The sequence below is a fragment of the Egretta garzetta genome, unplaced genomic scaffold (genome assembly GCF_000687185.1).
Source record: "Egretta garzetta isolate BGI_Z169 unplaced genomic scaffold, ASM68718v1 scaffold259, whole genome shotgun sequence".
NCBI classification, from domain to species: Eukaryota; Metazoa; Chordata; class Aves; order Pelecaniformes; family Ardeidae; genus Egretta; species Egretta garzetta.
In genome coordinates, this window is record NW_009260770.1 from 2,119,457 (window position 1) to 2,135,623 (window position 16,167).

A 16,167-nucleotide genomic window follows, 5' to 3' on the forward strand; every position below is an offset into this window, starting at 1 on the left:
GGTACAGACTGGCTGTTCTCGTGGAAACATCACATGCATTTGGTAATTACTGAGAAGAGACAGTGACCTGGATTTTATAGTACGACAACTCATAATATTTGAGAGAGTCGGCTCTGTCGAACAACAGCACTTCTGTGAGTCAGTTAAGGTATTTAGTTCCTCAGATGAGGAAAACCATATCAAACTAGTCAGTATTGATATTTTCGATAAAGTATGACTCAGTTCTCCTGAATATGCCAGAATCTTCCTAGGTGTTTTCTCCATTATGCCCAATCTATTCCTACTTGCTGTCCTTCAGATATTATACCGTGCCATCCCACCATCAGTTGAAGTTGACTGTTTTCAGGTTGGTCTTCTCCCTGTTAAGGTACAGGCTTGGAAAGAAGATGGATGGATTTATATTTGGTACTGCACAGCAGGCAGCTCAATCAGGTGGCACAAAGGAGTTACTACATCAGGAGTGGGTTCCACCTCTTATAGATTTTTAGTGACTTTTAGTTCCTTGGTATGTTTGGTTGCTTTCCCATATTATAATTTAGCACAGCGTTCGGAAGTTTGGTAGTTCTTCAGCACATTGCTATCACCTGGGGACATAAAATAATAGTAGAAAAAATACAGGGATTCAAGTAAGGTAACTGCTTATATTTGTTATTCAAAAAAATGGGAGGGGGAGACTTTTTATAGATAACAACTTGCACTCTATTTGATATAAACTCTACTTTTAAGACTATGAATTATCAAATTATAAATTATCTACATAAATTATGAATTGCCATGTGCAAATTTTTAATCAGTTTGCCAGGAAAATTCTTTATTCTCTGTTAGCCGGACAAAACACCAATCCTGTAAACAGTTTTATTCCAGAATATCCATACATAAATATGTAATTACTTTTATATTTTCATTTAAATAACACATAACAATAGCACTTATTCCATAAAGAGATAAAACTATATGCATGTGCGTGAACTCATGCCCATGGAAAGATGCCATCTTAAGAAAAGATAAAACCTAATAAGTACTGACAGCCTCTAAGACTTGGGTTTTAAGGGACAGCCTTTTTTTTTTGATCATATATAGATGATGATTAATCACTGTATTTATAGGAAAAGAAAATTCCTCATTTCTGTATTTGCTGCTGCTCATAAGTTAGCTTATGGCCATCAATATGACGACTTTAGGCCAACTACTCTTTCCATTGCAATTGCGACATTAAAATTTAAAGATAAATGTTTGCCTAAAAATTTCCAGGCAGAACCATTAGGTTGGAAGGGGCGTCTGGTCAACTCTCAGTTCAGACCAGGTTGCTCGAGGCTTTCTGTCTAGTTGGGTTTTGAAAACCTCCAAGGGCAACAGTTCCACAACATCTCTGGACAATCTGTCCCAGGGCTTAGTTGTCCTCCAGGTAATTTTTTTTTTTTTTTCCTGCTATCAAGTCCGAACCTCTCCTGTTTCAGTTTACGATTACTGTCTCTTGTTCTCACACTGTGCAGTTCAGTGAAGAGTCTGTCTTTGTCTTCTCAATGACCACCTTGCAGGTGTTGACAAGCTGTGCTTAGCTTCCTCAAAAATTTCTCTTTTCCAGCCTTGAAGAAGCCCAGGTCCATTTACCTCTCCTCTAATGGCAAATGCTCTGGCATTCAACCACCTATAATAAAGGAAATAAAGACAGTCTCATCCAGGGATTATTTTCCTTGTCTTTTTAATTCTTGGGTTTTATGATTCTTTAAAAATATTTTTGAGCAAATTATATTTCAAGAGACTGTAAAATAACACTAAAGGGCTAATTAGAGCAGAGGAGGGGAGAGGAGCGGCAGGAAGGAACACCTCCAGAACTTTGTGAAGTCAAGCAGAAAGGAAACTCAGCCTGTTCACACCCAAAGCCTGTCTGGGGACCTCACTGCTTTGAAATGTGGCATTGTAAAGATACAAGAACCTTATTATGATAAGGATACAGGATATTTTAGTGATTAAAAATGAAATCTTAATGAGGAGGGGTTTTAAGCTTTTGAACCATGCAGTATAATAGGCTCTCCCATATTATCTGATTATCTGTTTGCTTGACTCTTGAATCTGTTGTAAGCAGTCATGTAATTTTTTTTCTGGAGACTTTCTTGGATTGCTTTGTCAAGGCTTTGTTTAAATGTGCTCTAAGAAGAATTGGAGATGTCTGAGATACATCAATAGTTTTGAATTAGTGCTCATGGAAACAGTATGTCATGTTGGGAAAGCAGTCTGTCAGTGGAAGAAACATTCTGCAAGAAGGTCTGTTGCTTTTAAAACCCAAAGATCTTTATCATTCATTTTACTGGCACTTATTCTGATACTCTGTTCATCCTTTGTTTTGAACTCTTTAAACTTACAATGTCCAAGATGCTCTTGGGATTGACTATTTTTTAGTACAGAGGCAAAACAGTAGACTTACTTGCTGTAATAAAATTGCTTCTTTATGTGAATAAAAAAGTTCTTGGTGTTGATTAAAAGTTAACCAAGCTTTTCTCCAATCCCTTATTTTTTTGAAAGCAAGGAAGGAAAAAAAAAATTTTTTTTGTGACACCTTCTTTAACCTTCTTTCTTCCTGCTCATAAAAAAGGAGCTTTGTGCTCTTGACCTTTTTGCCCTTGCAGGCACAGAGCAAAATTGCTAGTTATGCTGCTAGTCAGTGTGTTTACTAACAAACCCTCTAATTAAAAGCCACCAGGAAATCTTCTTTGGTGCTATCTATTCTGTATACTTGTAACATTAATGTTCAGATTATATTCTTTATTAGGCAGAATATTTGCATATATATCCAAAATTGTTTTCTTCGCTATCATGGACTCATCTCACAAAAATCTGCAAAATGAAATTGTAAATAGATTTGAATTGAACAGGACATATGTAATCACCCTTGACTTCTTTTTCTAGCAATTGCTGGCAAAAGTGTTTGAAATTATGTTGAAATGGAATTCTGCAGAGTATTTTGATGTGAATGGGTACATGGTGAAAGCTTATACAATAAATTAAGCCGTTCCGTCACAACAAAGTTCTCTCATTCCAGCTTGCTGGTAATGCTTGTATTGGCTGAAATGTTTGTCTATCTCCTCATATATCTTTGAAGAGGTGTGGAAGTTCACGTGTTCATCAGTGATCTTATTAAGTGCTGATTTAAAAATCTTTAAGTCTGTTAAATGTCTAGAAATAATTGCTGTTTTGTTCCCTGTATGGCATCATTAATTTGAAAGAGCGATAGGATTATAAAGGTTCATCTTTTTACAGGCTTTATGGCTGTTCCTTTAAAAAAAAACCACCACCAAACAAACAAAGGAACATCAAGAACAGTGGTATATTAGTTATATTAGCTATGAACTCCCTAATTCTGGATAGCTGTGAATTGGCTAAGGGTTTTTCATTTTTAAAATGTAATTACTATGTTCTAGATGATTACTGTTTTTCCAATTAATTTCACATAATACCTTTGCAAGTCACATTTCACAAATGGAACTTCTGTATGCTCAGACTATGCTTGAATTTATAATTTGCTAAATGACACTGTAAACCACTTGTAAACAAGACTTGCTAAAATTAAGCATTAAAAAGGTTTAAGCTGATTTTCACAAGCTCGGTGGAGCTGACCTAATGCTTGCAATTTGTAGGTGGTACTAGCAGTTGGTAGTTAAGAAAAGCTTGCATCATTTCTTTAAATTATTAGTTTTAATTTAAAGCAAGCTGCTAACAAATGGTGATGGTTAACAGCTGATGTCTTTTGCTGATGGAGCTCTGAACCCCTTCCTCTTGACCGCTTCTTTGCCTGTAGTTAATAGTTGTCTTGTGAAGGACGGAGTTATGGTACCTGCAGCTCACGGCTGCATGACTGAGAGGCCACACGAAGGGAACAAATGCTCGTTCTACTTCATGGAGCTCACTGATGAGAGCACTTTGTGCCTTGCCCGTGCTCTGCACAGCTCTCAGCTGCCGGTCGCATCCTGGGTGCGGCTCTAAACGGGGCTGCTTATGTTCAAAGCCCTAAATGGGCTCAGACAGCGTTATCTCAAAGGCCGCCTGTCTTCTCCACAGTGGCTTCTCCCACAGGAATAAACCTACCAACGCACAGGTTTGGTCTCTACTTTGTGAAATACTCAGGCACTGGACAGAGGGTTGAACATTTTATGGCCTTCAGAAAAAGGCAAACCTATATTTTGGTTTGGTTTGGTTTCTTAAAGCAATTATCCCTCTTAACAGTTACGGTGTAAAACTGCTCCTTCTAATAAGCTTCCAGAGTAAATAGAGTAGGTTCAACTCTTTTAAAATAAGCAGCTTATCTTCAAAGCCATAGCAGGGGATAGATGGGAAAATAGTTTACTGCTGTAGGTAATGGCGTTTCTGCGTGTGTGTGCGCACGTGTCGAAACATCAGTAAAGTGGGCTGTGTACAGATAAATTTTAAAAGATCATTTTGAAGGAATGTCTGTGTATGATGCTATTTCTACACACATGCATGTTAAAAAAAGGAAAAACTTATTAACGTTGTAAATTCCAGAGTTGACAAACAAAGAATGCCTGTAATTGATGGTGGTTTTGCAAGAGCAGTTTGGTTCCTTTCTGTGTTTGCATCATCTTACAGGTTTTCCACAGGATTTTCACGGAGTCAGCCTGTGTTCTAGCTGCGACATTCAAATCAGTTTTCAAAGAAGGGTTGACTCTTTCATGGGCTTTACCATTATATTAACTGCTGTAATTTCAAAAGATTTTACAAATGTATATTTTCATAGTATGTTTTCATTTTGTTGTGCAGATAATCTAATCTTAGGTGCCCTGTTCTGAATCTCTAGAGCCTGACTGTCAGAGTACCCGATGCTGTACAGCACTTAAGTCCTTGGGAGCACAGCCTTCAATGATTGCTGTTTCAGCTCCGCTGGCTCAGTGCCTCTGCTGTTCAGACCTACCTCCACAATTCAGGCTTACAGGAAAAGAGGGGTACAAAATTTAGTGTCTTAACTGTGCTAAGTATGTGCAGCTGGTCTTGCGAGTGTTTGTAAAGGTCTGCTGTGACAAAATGGTGGAAGATTTTATTAAAGCTAAGAAAAGCCATTCCTGAAACCAAAGCTATAGACACCTATGTACTTTTTAAGCCACTCTTCCAATCAGTAGGGACTAAAGTTTTACCAATAAAAGGTCCCAAGCGTATCACAATATATCTTCATTTTTTTCCCCAAAAGGAAAAGAAACAGGGTGAAGAATGGGTTGAAGAGCATGAGGGTGGGATAGAGACAGGCCACACACTTTTGAAGTGTTTCTGGTCGGAATTATCAGGGAGATCTCTTTCCTTCTGCAAATATCTGCCAAGGATAAATCAGTCGATGTGGAAGATAGGAGCCTCGTGTTGTCCCTAGATTCTGGGTTAGAGATTACAGTTTTACAGGTGTCTTGAGTGCTTTGACAGAGCTCATTTTTGTTAGCTCCTACCCCCCCAGCTTCTTGCTTTCGCAAAATAAAACCTATGAACTCATGCATGTGAGAGTTGGGAAACAGCAAAATTAGCGTTGCTCATTTAATCACAATAGGAAACCTTTTGTGCTCACGTAACGACTTTCATGTATCATGACGAGGCATTCTATTGTCTCAAAGGTATTGTGGTTTTAAAGCTTACCCTTCATAACAATGATCACATATCAGTTACTAGAAATATCCTTGCTGAATCCTGGTCTTCCTAGTCCTCTTATAATAAAATTAATGAAGTCATCCTGCAGGAGGTTGCTTCACTGCCATTTGCATAGTTCACGCTATGCCAAAGGCATAGATTATGTATGTTTTTCTGTGCCGTTGGCTCTAATTAAATCTGTTTAGTGTCAATAATTAACAGTAACAGCAAGAGATTCAACAGGTTCTCTTCTGCCCTTTAAAATTTTAAGAAGCCACCCTTCGTTATTTCATTTTCTTTGGAGAAGCTATGAAAAAGATATGTGCTATCTGAAACTAAAATTAGGCATCTAACAATGCGTGCAGGTTTGGGGACAGGAGAGGGAAGGAAGGAAGACAGAGCCAAGCCTGTGTTACTAACACAAACTTTCTTTCTGTTTCCCTTTGCTCTCTGTTGGAATAGGATACTCGGGAGACACTAAAGCTTTCTCTTCTCTATTTAACTGCATTTATCTGAACTCTGCCGGAGTTCAGGTTACAACCAGCTCAAGATATCTGACCTTGACAGCCCGAAGCCGTGCAGAACGGGTGTAGACCACCTGAGATTGCATCTCACAGGCTGGGCATTGTGAAATAACTACAATAACTACTTGTAAAGTAGGTTTGTACATCAATGCTGCTTTGTGAGTCAAGTCCTCATTAGAGTCCTTTATAGTCTCCCATAGCACAGCTCCAGCCTGGCAAACTGTTCAAGGTGATGTTGGACAAATGCTGATCTGCTCAGAAGTTATCTCCCCTTTGGAATAAATGCTCATTTGAGAGGGATCTCTCTGGTTAAGATCTATGTGATCTTAGTGGCTTAGAGTGCTGCATCTACTTGTGTTCTCAATGCCATTTGTTTTAGGAACCATGGATCACAATTAATAACTGTATTCTCAGGTGCATTTCACACAGGTTATCAGTTTTCACTTGACTTTTTGGTTCCTTTTTTTCCCCTACAGAGATTCAGCAGTGCAGTTTCACGTATGTGTGAGTGGTTGTATAAGCTGTAAGTTACTCTTAAGCACCCTGTTTCCTTGCAGTCCCCTTCCCCTTTTCCACCCCTGATTCTGATCCCTCAAAAGCTCCCTTACTACTGTTTGTCTGTGATACCACCACATCTGCAGGTTTTTGGAGATGACATGTTATCTGAGGATTTACTTTCAAATACAGTATTTCCTATAGGAAACAGGTTATCTCAGGTGAGGGTTATGTAGATAAAAATGTGGGGGGGTTCATCTGTATGGGATTTCTAACCTATTGCAAAGTCTATGGTATAAAGAAGAGGATTTTGGAAGAGCAGAGTGAGTTTATCAACCATTGTGAGATGAGATTAAAAAATATTACTATATAGTGTCCAAAGTCATCTGATAATATTTGTTGTCATGAAGCAAGTGCTTATTAGTGTCTGAGAGGCTCCGTAGGACAGATGAAGGAAGCCTTCTTTTCTACCCTGAGGAACTTTTTGGTAGGGAATATTTTTGCTCCCCTATGTGTTTTAATCAAGAATGTCACTTCTTGTTAGTAGCTCTTTTCATATACCTCCTTTCCTGCCTTTTTAAGGTTATGAATATAATGGTTTTCATTTTGCAGGAGAGAAGGGAAAATTTTTGAGAATTAAACTTGCAGTCCCTGTTTGGCTTTCCTTGAAAAGCTGTTGTTCTGTCAGTTGCTGATTGAAAAGTATTAAGTAATTGAACCTTGGGTGGAAAGAGAAACTAGATTTGGTGAGTGCAGAGAATCCAGAATCCCTCTAGCCTTCCTGAATCCCTTGGTTTGGGTACTATGAGATGTAACCACTTTCTGGTTGTAGAAGTGGCCAAGTCGTGGTGAATTCCTTCTCCTGCCTCACTCTCATCTCACAGTCTTCTGCTCAGCAAGCAGGGACTCGGCAGAGAGGAGATCCGCAAGTTGCATGCCGGGTACTACATAGGTGAAAAGAATTCTGTACAGGAAGGGTGTGGCTTGGGAGGTTGTAATTATATTGCCTTAATTATTCACAGGACGTTGTAAATGTTTATCACATCACTAACCTTATTTCATCCATATTTCATTATCTGTAGTCCCATTGAAATTGGACCTGCAGTAAGAAACGTAGGTGTCCTAAAAGAAGACAAATAGATTGCTGAACAATGCATATAAATACACTGGTATTTATTTATTTAAAAAATAATGTCTGTCATTAATATTAAACTACCCATTTGTTTTTAGTTTTTTTTTTTTTTTTTACTTAAGTTAAAGTATGCATTGCCTAGTCTGCACATGATTTCCTTCACATAAGATAAAGAAGAGTGGGTAGAAGGTGCTGGTTTGAACTGGAGTATAAGTGTACATGTATTATTATTTCACTTTTTAATAGCCAAAGCTCCAAATTCTATTTTAGATCTTTTACATTATGGTGCTTGTTACATTCCTCTGGTAATTTTGCATTGATGATAATTACTTGCAGTTTCACAATACTGTAGCAGCAAGAAAAATAGACTGATGATGTTAAAGGAGGAAACCCAGGCTATTTTGTTTAAAATGCCTGAATTACTGACATTTCTGGTTTTAAAAGAAACTTTAGCTCTTACACTTGTTCTACTGAATTTAAAATATTTTGTAATGATGATAAAAAAACATGGAGTGGATGGTTAAGAATTTCTGAAGTTTCCATCGCAGTAGAAGATAAAGTATAGGAGATGAATCGGACAGTACTCTTTGACTGAATTTAATGCACTTTGTAAAAACTGGTGAAAGGCATTGTCTTGTGCTATACCTATGGGACAATAAAGGTTTGCAAAATAGGGCTGTGGTTTTCATCTTAAAAAGAATTTTCCTGTTCTGTCAGTATTTTCACTTTTATTGCAAGGGAGTATTTTGAAGGGATTTCCCAAGTATTTTACTGTACCAAATTTGTGTTCTCTTTCCAGTGTACTTTGTGATTAAGGTGAACAATATAAAATACATTTTCCATCTTTCCCATTACCTTACTGGTTGTGTGTATTGACTCAAAGTAGAATGCCTTAACATTAATGTACTAGCTTAGAGATAGTGATAATACAGATGTTATTAAACCGTCTCCCCTACCATCAGCATATCCACCCATAATGATACTCATCCTCCTTCAGCTAGGGGAAGGAACTCCAGTGGACGCTGCTAGATTTTCGGCAGAGGGTACAAGTGCTGGCCCAGGTATCCCAGGGGTGCAGCTACCTGCCATCAATCTCCATTTAGACAGAAACTTAAGTACAGACTGCATCTGAGCTGCCCAACTAAACCCACGGGCTTTGTATTACAGAATTTTATCCAGGATACTGGCTGCTGTTATTCTTTCTGTACTGGCTAATAGGTTTGTGGTTATTTTACAGCTTTTCAGATGTTATTTAGTCTTGCATTAAAGTTATTTATGACGTTTCAGTCTCAACTTGTCCCATTGCATTAACAAATAACACGTCACAAGTCTGTAGAGCAAGAAGGTTGGTGTTGAGGACCCAGCATCCATGGAATATGTGTCCCGGTTGCTTTATTTCAGATTATCTTTCTTCTGAGAGCCTTAGGCTAGGCATGCCATCAGCAAAATGAGTATGTTAGGTGAGCTTCTGGATTTCATCGTCCACTCTAACTTCATCCAAGCCTCATTTTGCACAGCACTCCATGATGCAACCCAAAAGCTCAGAGAAGGACGATGGGGAGATTAATTTCAAAAGCACTGTTCTGATCCTGTTAACCTGAATACTAATGTGAGTTTCCCAAAGAGGAATGTGGTCAGTCAAAAATCTGTTCTAGTAAGGTTAACAAAAGCCCATTTTACTTAAAAACCGAAGTGCCATAGTACCCTTTAGTGACTGTGGGTGCTTTATCCAAAGCAAGTGCTACCTCAGTTTAGCAACCCACAGTAAGTCTGAAACATCATTCCACTTTGTAGCACATTGATTACAGGATGGGTAATGAATGCAGAAACAGGACGGTGATGTATTTTCTATGTGTTTATAATTTGTAAGCAGTTACTTCTTAATTAACGAGTTACAGAAGAGAAGAAAAATATCTTTTGCAGGTCCAGTGTGTTTTTAATGCTGTAGCCCAAAATTGTGACAAAACAAGACATAAATGTTGGCCCTCAGTAATGAATGCTGCAAAATTGGTAAATGTTCGTAGCAGACCTGATAGGTCTGATAGTCGTCTCAAGTTTCTTCTCCCAGGTTTAATGGCTACTGTTCCTTAGAAAACAGTGGCAATGGTCCATTGCGAATGGCTTATTGTTAATGTTTGACCAGAGTTTTTTAAACTTCGAAAAAGAGCAAAACACTCTGATAGAAAATTAACTGCAAGTTTCATAGTAAGATGAGGTATGTTTGGAGGAAGCAGCTGCCGATCAATCCAGAAAAATCTGCTGTAGTCAAGTGGCCAGAGAGATTTGGGTAAATATAAATTATACTCTAAGAATATTAAGTCTTGTCTTCGGTTGAAAATCTCTCAGGAATTGTTACGGCCTGTATCTGTGGTGGCTGCTGGCCATCCTGCCCAACATTACATATTTCATGTAGTGTTTCCATATGAGCAGCAACTACTGAAGCATCTGCTCATCGGAAGAATCATAGAATCATAGAATTGTTAGGTTGGAAAAGACCTTTAAGATCAAGTCCAACTGTTAACCTAACCCTGCCATTCCACTACTAATCCATGTCCCTAAGCACCTCATCTACCCGTCTTTTAAATACCTCCAGGGGTGGGGAAGAAGTTTCTCCCTAGGCCATGCTTTCTAGTGAGCAGTAATCCGCAGCTCAAGGTGTACCTTCTGCATAAGAAAACAAATATGTTCTTTCTCTCTTGAATTTTTTTTTTGGTTTTGTACAAGTTTCTAGGTCAGACACTTACATAGTCCCATTGATTGGTCAATTCATGGAATAAATATTGTTGCTGGGAGATGTGTTTAAAATGTTTATAAACATTATTCATTACGTCATTGACCATCTAAAAATAGAGAGCTTTCTGGGACAGAGAAAAGCTTAATTTCTTCTGGTAGAATACTTTTTATTAGCTTAATTAGATAAGGGCAATGAGCAGGAAAGGTTGCATTTCCAGTCCAGGTTCCTTTGCATCTGGGCTTTGCTGGAATGTTGTGTATTACTCCATAAAAAAAACCTTTAAGTGTAATCAAAAAATCCTTAGTAATTTGATTTTAAGAGGTTTTATTTAATTAGGGTTAAAAAAACCCCAACAAACAAAATAAAAGAAAACACTGTATCTGGAGTATTTTGCTCCACTTTGAAATATCTTTAACATTAGTAGTTTTCTCTTACTAATAAATGTTAGTTTAAAATAATGTTATGATTTGAGTTAGGCTTTTTTATTGTGTCTTGCTTTTAGTTGAGTTGATTCATCTTTATATAATAATTTTAAAATAACCAACCCTTTTTTTTTTCCTAACATTTCCCCCTCCCAGCTCTAACTGTCATAGTAAGTATTTGGTAAAAAGCGATGTTCATAGGTAAAAGTGGACATTAGGGAAGACAGTGTGTTGTAGAAAAATTGTCAGAGAAAGGATTATGTTTACACAAAGAGTTTTGTCTAAAAATATTAAATAGTTATTGCAAACAGTCATGCTGTCACTCCTTGTTGAGGCTAATTTTAGCGGTTCCAGTTAAAATAGACGTTTCTTTTACTTGTAAGCAGAGCTTTTAGGTTTCTGCTGTGCTATGCTTTCTTTTGGCCTAAAGCCAAAGCTGATGTGTGGTAGCACAGAGAGTGCATATGCACATGCATAGAGGGTGCATACAGCAGCATAGAGTGCTGGGAGCTGGGTTTGTTGGGGTTTTTGTCTTGTCTTTTCCTTAGCTGGTCAGGAGAACATGACTTTTTTCAGCAAAGTCGGTTTTCTGATCTGGCAGACCACACTGTGCTGTTAGCAGAGGGTAGGTGGGGAGGTGAGGATGACACCCCCCCACCCCTGGTGGCTTTGGCAAGCAATAGTTATTCCTTAAAACCAGTGTGCTCTGTAATGGTGTCATTGCAGTTTGTGTGACGCTTACTTGTGGTCCCGATCCTTAAAAAAGACTCTCCTCCTTTGCAAGGTTTCGCCTCCCTATAAGCTAACATTTACATGCTGCTGCCTGGTTTGTTTTTCACGTGAGAATGCGCAGCTTAATGAAGTATAGTGCATCTGGAGGAAGAGAAGAATAATCCATGCAAAAGGAAGAAAATAGAAACAAGTTCTGCCATCACTCTGAGCTCCAGAATTCACAGATATAAATTGTTCACTGGCATTTGAAATACTGAGCATCCGATTCCCTAGAGGTAGTTGAGTAGATGCTCGTTCAAACTGATTTGATTGAAGAGCTTTAACTCCTTCAAGAGTATTGCTGACTGTGCTTATTTGGTTAAAGAAATCTAGGCTTCTGTTTCTAATGCAATGATATTTTTCTTTTATTCTTAAATATCTTAAACTTTTGGCGGGGTACAAAACAAAAGAACAAGAAAAAAAGATCCTCTGATGGAATCAAATGGATATCTCCCTGATTTAAAGAGATTACTTTTGAGTAACTTGCTTCTTGGCTAGGCAGGAATGTTTTTGCTATTCTAAACCTGTGGTTCCTGTGGAAGACCAGCAGAATTTAGTGTTCCTTCTGTAATGATCTTCTGACTGTTATATTGCCTTTTTTTATTATTATTTTTTTTATTCCCTCCAGGAAAATTATTTCACTTGTTAGAGAATTATCTGAAGCAACAACCTTTTTTTTTCATTTTGTTTGGTCTAGAAATTGATAGGCAATTTCTTTTTGAGCTGTAGTATGAACTGTCATGCTGTGTGCATTACAAAAGGTATTCTCAAAAGGGCGTGTGGATATGATTGAGTTTGTAAAATGTTAAAATCTTAAAGGTTATTAAAAGTAATTAGGGATTCTTCATTAAATTAAGGATCAAAATTTAAAGCCCCAATGTCCAAAATCATTAAAACCTTGCCATTTTTCCTATTTCTTAAACTCCAAGACATTGATTCTCTAGAGCATGGACTGGTAGGTATAATTACATTGGTATAACAAGGCAAAGGGATGGTGCTGTCAACATTTATTTCCTGTGAAATTTAGAGCAATCTATTAGTCTATTCTTAGTAGCTATTTTCTCTGGCTACCTGTGCTACTTACTTTTAAATAAATCACTCTTACATCTTGCTTTATATTCTCAAAGAAAAGCAGTTTTGTGCGTTGCATTGCACCCAGCTGATAAACCTAACCATTAGCCTCAGGCATGTACTTTTTTTCATATTTTCTTCCCTAGCTTAAAGGGAACAAAAGTCATAGGCAAAACTGGATGATTAGAGGCACTTCCAGCTGAGTTTAAGCCTGAGTGCATGACATGCAGAAATATAATGTAGACTTGGCACAGCACTTCTCATCCAAAGCTTTGAAAATGGGTCAATATCCGCATATTACAGGCGGTAAAACTGTTACAGGAGAGGGGAAATGACCAGTGTGAGGTCTCACAAGAAGTGTGGAATTAGGAAAACCCCGCAGGACCTCCAGCCCCCTACACTTGACATCGGCTGAAGTATTGGATGGAGGAAGTAGTGCCTGTGTTTTACCATGGGGTTAGGAAGGGCAGTTCAATTTATTTTGCCAGGGAGCTTGGGGCTGTAAAGATAAGACTAAATTTAGGAATTGAATTCTTTGGTTGCTTTGTGTCAAGAATATTGTTGAGGCAACTATATGCTGACTTAGAGATGCTGTTACAATACTTACCTAGAAATTAGAAATTCTGAACTGTAGTTGTTATTTTATAAAAAACAAAGTGCGATGTTTCCAAAACCAGGGAATTCGCCACAGTACGAACTGGACTTTCTTTTTCCCAGTAGGGATCCCATTCTGTCATTTAAAGGATGAGAATGTGGCTAGAAAGGCAGGGGAATATTGTAGCATCATTTTAATTTCCAAAGCATGAGAACTCCAAGGGGATTTATACTCCTTGTACACCTGTGCTCAGCTCTGTTCTTTGCAACCCAGCGAGGAAGCTTTGAGGCGCTTGTTGTGAATCCTTGATCCAGGGATGAATTGTGTAGGACTGTGTTAGAGGTGTCCTATAGTGGTCCTATGGATGTGACAGGGCGCTCTGCCCTGGTGTTCCCCCTTACCCTTGCTACCACATTACCTGCGATACACATCTTTACATATCTTGCTTTTCCTTGGGCTGAGGACGGAAGGGTGGCTTGTACAGGAGCTGACTTTAGCACATCCCTTAGCAAGGTCTCAGCACAGGAGAAACTTAAGATTGGCTCTTTTAGGCTTAAAGTTTGTGAAACTCTCAAGTTTCCCAAGCAGCACAAAATGCACTGAATAAGACAGAGAATTTCACTACAGATTTTGAGACAGTAAGTCTAGTTAATTGATATACACATACCTTTAAAAAAAAACCAAAACCTTCGGCCTTTTTATTTTTTTGTTCCCAAGTACCTGTGCAGCTTACATAGATGTAATCCCTCTCCACCAGTGGTTGGATATTTAGTAATGTGGCTGCTATCTAAGCAGCTAAATAAATGAGCTAGATAATATCGCTACTCTATTAGAAGACCAAGTGCTGAGCACTGTAAAAAATCTGGCTGTGTGATACAGATTTCTGCAGAGAGTCAGAGTCAGGAATGCTTTGGTTTGTTTGTTTTTTTTTAATCTAAGCATAAAATGCACGTGTATTTTTTTTAAAAAGCACAACACTTCTGAGCTGTAACTGTAAGCAAATCTTTATTATCATTGCTATACTAAAATAGGTGGATATTATCATTATTGGCAAAGAGCAATAAAGCAATGCTCAGCAATTGGAATATGGCTGTCCCCAGCAGGGATAATAAACTGTCATAGTTCAGCACTGCGATGACTGGGAGATGGCAGGTGCTAGAATATCTTGTGCTATGGTACGTCGTGCCTGAGGTTATAAACTGTATGTTTTGTATATCAAAAACCTTTAACTGTGATAGAGGTATGTTTTTAATATGGATTTCTTCTGGGAGGGATCTCACTGTTGAGAAGGAGCAGTGAAGAAAATAGAAAACTGAGTGTCATTTTGTGATTGGATTCTCTGGGGTTTTGCAGCCCAAAGAGCAGGTGGTAGCTTTCTGTAGGGGCTTGGCCACACATTCTGCTGCTTTTCGGTTTAGGGTAAGTCAGCCTTCCGTGCTACAATTGTATCTGAATTTCAGACCTAAAGAATAATGTCAAGCTTATATCTTCTTATGAGTAGGTAAATTGTCAACAGTGCCTGCTGGTGCTTTCTTGAATTGTTCTAGCAAATTCCAGTCTTTCCAATGAGGCCATTGCGAGAGCTCGGATGTAATTGTGCGGTAACTCCCTTTGCTCGTTACTAAAATATTTTATGTTCACTTAGGCATTCAGTCTTGGAGGAGTATTTGTTTGAATGCCAGTGATCCAAATGCCTGTATCCAGTGTTGCTGCTTATGGGGAACAGGATGTGGAAGAATATTCTTAAAATCAGGAGCTTTGCAGAGGCTTTGTCAGCCTGTAGTGTTGTTTGTAGGACAAAGTAAGAGATCATACATGACCTAAATGAATAGCTGTCTGGCACATTAGTAACTCCTTGGACTATCATGGTAGTCCATGTGAAAATTTACATATTTCATGGTCAAGTTATGTCCTTAACATCAAGCTCAAGTTTCCTTGCACATCTGACTAACAAAAAACCTCTCAGTAAGAGTCTCAAATTTCTAGCTTTTTGTTCACAGGCCCTGTGTGTGAATTCCCATTGGGTTTCTTTAGGGAAGAAGTCCCACACAGGTATCTGCCTAGGTATGGCTGAGCGCTATTCCACAAGACCGTGTTGGTAGCTGTGCGTGGTTTGTCTTGGCTGGCTATGATAATAAATGCCAACATCCCATTGACATCTTTGGAGTTTCTCCTTCACTCTGGATGAAAAGGACAACCTTCTCATGGTGGTTGTTTGACTTCCCATCAATATTCAGTACCTTTAAGACAAGCAGCATTAAATTCGTATTGCTTTGTGCATGGTCAATGAATACTCCAGTCACTAGAAAGCAGCAGCGTATGTCAGCCTCCTTTTGTGGCACATCACTTTGAAAAGGACCTGTTGCGTGGTTACATTTGGGCTTGTTTCTTGACATCATCGAGTTTAGGCATGAAATCTTGGAATTGCAACAGTCTGGCTGACAAGTCTGTTAGGAGTCAGAAGGACATATTTTTTCAGGAATGGACAAAGATGGATTTTAGGAAAGCTACAGTTAAACCAGAAGAGTTGTCGTGTTTCCAACTCTGTGCGAACTTGTTCAGGTGCTTTGCCTGTCTCTGTGAACTACTTCGTCTGTGAAACACATGAAATGCACACATACCTCTGCCAAATATGGTGAAACCAGCCTAACTCTTGTAAAGTCTGTTGAAAGCTGTTGCTTATGAGCTTATGAGACATACATGCAAATGTAAAACTTTAACTAATCAAGAATTTGTATTTAAAAGAATAGCTTTCATTGTACGGGTATTTTGTTTGCTTGGCTTTTGTAGTTGTTAATTTTGGG